A 6,000-nucleotide genomic window follows, 5' to 3' on the forward strand; every position below is an offset into this window, starting at 1 on the left:
TATATATATATATATTCCGCGGTGAAGTAAATAATCGTTAATTTTTTTCCTATACATAATTATAGTATCGATCTAAACGCGTAGTATACCTATCTACCTATATTAAAAGCTTTTCGCTAACGCAATTGTTTCAAACGGTTGCGGTTGTGCGGGGCGGTGGCGATATTAACTTTTCAAACGTTTCGCTATTTATGGGTAGGTATATAGTTACTAGTTATATGGTTGCCTACTACCCGTCCGACTGCATACGAATTACGAACAAATGTTATGTTTACGATTTATTTAGAAAAATAAAAAAACGTGCCATTAAAACCAATATAATAATGCAATACCGCGCCGATAATCACTGTGCCCGCGTTTATATAGAACAACCGATAAATCATAATGATTTCGATACATACATTATTATTATTGTTATAACTTGGCCTGCTGCCGGCCCGCATCGAGGTGCGCGGTGTGTTCTTGAGCTGGCATCATGGTATAATATTATCGTGATGGGTACACGATTTGTCGGATAATTTTAGATTTTACCGAGCGGAGCCAGGGAGCTGTTTTACCTATCACAAGTTTTACAATGAATATTATTTATTATTTGTGGTATTTATTTTTTTTAGATTCAAAGCCCACTGCACGTTTGATCGTAATGCCTGTGGATCGTGATCCCCGAGAACAGAGTGTATCGAAGACGCACGCCGCACTGTTATTAGCGCTCCTCTGAGATTAATGGGAAATCATGGTTTCGTCCAAAGTTAGAGCAGAACTCTGCAAACAGTGTCACCAATTGTATGATTCTGTTCTATTCGTGAAAGCGCATCGACGTCGATGGGCAGTGCTGACGAGTACGTCATATTATAAATATTATCGATTGCGATCTAAACCGTAAGTGTATAAGTAGAACATTAAATTTCAGTAGCAGTGTAGACGCGGTAAAGCATCGTCGTTCGGTAACTTGGTTTAAAGTACAATGGTTATGGTACCATCAACATAATTACTTGACGAATAAAATACGTAGGACATAATATCCACTTACCAATTATCACGATAATGTATGTCATGTGTTATTATTTATTAAGAATATAAATATAAATTGTCAATATACACCGGTACACACCACCTAGTTTAGAATAACATAATAATATATAATATTATAATAAACCGATAGAATGACTAGCCAATATAATGACTTAATTAAATTTTTTTTTGATGAAACCCGTTACACTAAGTCATAGAAATGGGTAGATATTATTATTATGCTTAATTATATAACTGGTGTTACAACTAAAGTGTGTGTGTGTGTGTGTGTGCGTGCGTGCGTGTGTGTGTGCGAGCGCGCTCAACAATACAACAGGGAAATGAGATAATATGATTAACACTCTAGGAAAGAACTGTTAAGTCAACAGCTACAATATTATATTATGCGGTGTTTATGTGCAGTGCGTATATAAAACACGAAATCTATAATGTTCATTTTTATAGTAAACAAGATTTGTACATTTCAATCTGTCCGACGCGCATTATATTATATACCTAAACGTTATCCGGGGCCCGTTTTTTATTATACATTATATTATACCAGCGCTCGCCAGATGAAATATAATAATTATTATTAACGCGTCGCGAAAACTGGATGTTGTTGGCCGTTCCATTAGTCGGACCGTGTCACTCGGTACACATTTTCGGTGCACTCCGCCGGGCTAATGACCGTGCAAGCGCGCACGCCTATTTAGTTATTTGTTTCTTTCTCATTTTTTTTGTCTCGAAATTTCGTTCTCGGCATAATAATCAATAATATTTCTACTTCGACAGACGAAACCCCAAACTTGCGCGATAATCTCCCGAAATCAGCATATAACCAATATATATGCATACATGTGCACAGGACAACGATGAATCAGAAATTATATTTTTAGACCACCATCGCCGCTGACACTTCAGCAATCTCAGACCGCGGTCTGTTGTCGCTCCCGTTGTAGAAAATCGGTTCAGACGGTGCAAAAATCAAGTGTTGAATAAAATACAACAGATAGGCGATAGCGCGCCGATAGGCAATAATAATATAAAAACATTTTTGAAAACAAAAGTTTTTAATACAATTATTATAACACTTAATACAATTTGGAATACTAGAAAATCATAGGGGCGCCCCCGCTGCACAGGCTGCGGTCATTTCGAGTACAACGTTTACCAAATTAAATATAATATTATGATATATATATCTATATTAATGTAATAATATAATACACGATCTAGAATCGTATGGATAATATTGTGTTTTCGAGTGTACGAAGTTTTCGACGGTCGACACATTTTCTTATCGTTATAACAATACGGTAGAGCTGGAGTACACCGTGTGCGAGTAAAATCATGGTGTTTAGAATTTTTCAACGTGCGCACACACTGCAATATAATAATAATAATAATAATATCTAATTGACGGAGTGCTTGTCGGTAAAGCGTTTCGCGATTACTTTTTATAAACGTTGACGGCGGCCTAATCGCTGCGGGGGCGTGTGAGCTACAGCGGAACGACCATAACGGATGGCTGTTGTCTGTGAGCTGATCTTATCGCGTAAAACGCAAACGGACGTGACAAAAACCACGTGGAAAAAATAAATATTTATTTCAACTCCTCTCGTACAAGTTTGTATAATATCGTTCGCTCGTAAAAAAATTAAAACTCCAGTAATATAATAATATCTGTATCTACCACAAAGTTAATATAATATAACGATTTGTTTTTATTTCATTGGAATGCGTGAGGTCGTATTATGTAAAAAAAAAATGTTTCACGTGCGTATACGAGCGTCTATAAAATGTATCATAATATGATACCATCAGTGGCATATTTAAGACCTTGTCACACGGGGTGCGGGAAGGATATTATAAACGTTTCTATCTCTTACGCACTTTATACCAGCTAGGGATTAGCAATTAATACTTTATGATGGTCATTTTAGGAATTCAGGACATTTTAGGGTGCCATTAAAACTCAGATTGTACTTGTTTATCCAAAGAAAGTGAAATATGAAATGAAAACTTAATTTGATTCACTATCAAAAGAATAATAAATTTCTTGTCTGCAGGTGGACCAGATAAAGCTCGTCCACGGGCCGCTATTTGATGACCCCTGTTAAGTACAATACATTAAAATATGTTATAAAAATTATAGGTTTATAGGTATTTGACCACATATAAGACAACTATTTAATTTATTACACAATATTATATACCGTTTAGTACACACACAATACATAGGAACAAAGTGATTTGCATTAATCTATCTTTACACAGTATAGAAAACATTGCGTTGTATCTATACGAATTACGAGTTATATAATGTTTATTGTTTGCACTAAAATAAAATATTTGATTACATTATGAAACATATCGTTTAGAATTAAATTCAATGTCGTCGTACTAATTATTATCCAAAATCGTTTTCTATTTGTCCCAAAATAATTTATTCTTGAAAAACAAATTCAATGTCTGCAGTGGTCACTGATCAGTGTCCCGACACTGCTTATTGTTTCTGTTTGCTTTCCAATCGTTAATAGGTTACTTTTCGTTATTATAGTTTTTGATAATATTTCTACGATCGCAGCTCGTTTGCACTGCCGAAATACAAGTTCTCACACTATATATATATATATATATAAGGCCGTTCAAAAATGATCGTTTGTACAAAACGATTAGCCTTTGATTCTCACCACATCACGTCGTATAATATTTTTATAGCCATTGCGTAAAATAGTATTATAATAATTTGTAAAAAATAATAATATGTATTTACTATTTTGTCTGCGGTACGCACATCCCCTCGTGGTAGGTACCTATATAATTATAATATATATTACGTTAACCGCGCTTGCGAAATCTTCCCCGAAAGACACGTTTCACACGCGCAAGTAGGCGGCCACGCAATTCCTGTAGGGAAAAAAATAAGTTAATAATAATGAAAGAGAGTGAGAGTACAATCGCCGCGGCGGCGTCCGTCACCTGGACCGGGTTCCACGGACGGGACGGGACCCCCTAGACACTGCAACAATGCGGCGCGGAGGGGTCGGACGCCGTCCCGGGCCGGGATAAACGGGGGCGCCCCCGAAAAAGTCGTGGGAACGCAGCGCGCGAGCATTGTGTGCGCGCCGTTATCCTCGGCGCGCACCGGGACGACGTGACGCAGTCGTTGTGGGCTTCTTGCAGGTTCTTCTTCCCACAGCCGGACGGTCTCCAGGTGGGACGGCGCCGCCCCCCGACATCACGTAACAATATTATATTCGTCCCGTCGTGGGACGCGCAGCCGCCGCCGTCGCCGCCGCCACCGCTTCTCGTACAATATAATGTTCTCTCGATTCGCGCGAGCCGTTTTCCCACCGTTTTCTCCGCGAAACCGGCTGCTCTCCGCAGCGACTTATCTATTATAATAATATGTTTATTGCGCCTCCGAATAATAAATTGATAGTACCGACCGATATTATGTGCGCGTGACGGTCTTTCTTTTGGTCGGCTTTGTCCGCGCACGAGGGTTTAAGCGCGTCCCATACAAGTACAATGTATTACGATATCACAGAGTGCTGTACTTGGATATGATGTCGTAAATAATGGTATATTGTACATGCATGCATCGCGACAATGATATAATATAATACGTGCACACGTAAAAATCTTAAATAAGTAGTTTTTATTACAAATGTAGGTGTAGTCGATGTCGAACGCATTTGAACGTCGATTTCGACTTGTGACCAAGTCATAAGTGTTTATTTCCCTATACCTCTCAATATAAAAATTATTAAAATGACTCCAAATAATAATATTATGTTAATGAATACAGTCCTATATTGAGATATTATTATATATTATTATAATTTATAACGTATAGTAAGATTAATGTTCGCATAATATAATGTTGTAAATTGGTTTCGAATTGAACTACGTTATGGTGAAAATAACCACAAGAAATGGTAAATAATTGATTTTTTTAAATGGTTTTATATCAAGACTTCGCTGTGTTTGGAATAACAATGGTGATTATTGAGCATAAACATAAAACAAACCGTGCTCGGCGAGGATTGAGGAATTGATCCCGTAACCCTATGATAAATAACCACGGTTCAGTGGTCGACAAAACATACCTACTCACGCCGTGCGACCGGCGATTATCCCCTCTAAGTCAGCCCCCCCAACCCCCTTATAATACTCCAGCTTAAATCAAAGACATTTTTGTTTCACTGCAGCAGTTTGTGGGATTATAATAATATTATTTGCAATCAATTTTCCCCGCAACTATATTTTCGTTTGTTCGTTTTGAGTGGACGGGACTGAGTGGAAGGCTGCACGTCACGTGTTATATTATTGTTTAGGGTTAAATATTATCAAATTTCATAATATATGCATTAACCAGCCGGTTGAACTCATAATAAAATACAATAATATGACGTATTCTTTTATTGTACTATGTAATTGTGATCGTATAATATCGATGTGGCTGCAGGTTATACACTTATACCTGCGTACAAGTTGTTGTGCAGCGCAGTGCACCGAGGAAACCGAACAATAATAAAATATACGTTAAATATTCGTAAAATAAACGATGTGCAAGCATTGCATACGACAATATTAATTAAAATGTGCACTCGAACGTCTACTTATTGTGAAGATATCAGTGCACTATGAACATAGACAAAATACATTAACTCAAAATCATTTTTCGTGGTTTTTTGAGCACCGCTATACTTAGTGGCCTAGTGGCTAGAGGCTAGTAAAAAATTATAGGAAATTAAAATTATATTTCTGAGGGTTCGAGGAATTGTGTTAAATTTATTATTTTTTTTTTAAATTAATTTATTACGGTTTCAACATTATAGTCATTAGCCGGAAGGATTTATTATTTTATAAATAAAAAACAATTTTCACATTTAAATGTATACTACATATTTTATTCAGACGACATTTAGGCAAAATCTGCATATTATGTCAAACCCTCAAAAGACAAAACGTAAACAA

Source organism: Metopolophium dirhodum, chromosome 5 (genome assembly GCF_019925205.1).
Source record: "Metopolophium dirhodum isolate CAU chromosome 5, ASM1992520v1, whole genome shotgun sequence".
NCBI lineage: Eukaryota > Metazoa > Arthropoda > Insecta > Hemiptera > Aphididae > Metopolophium > Metopolophium dirhodum.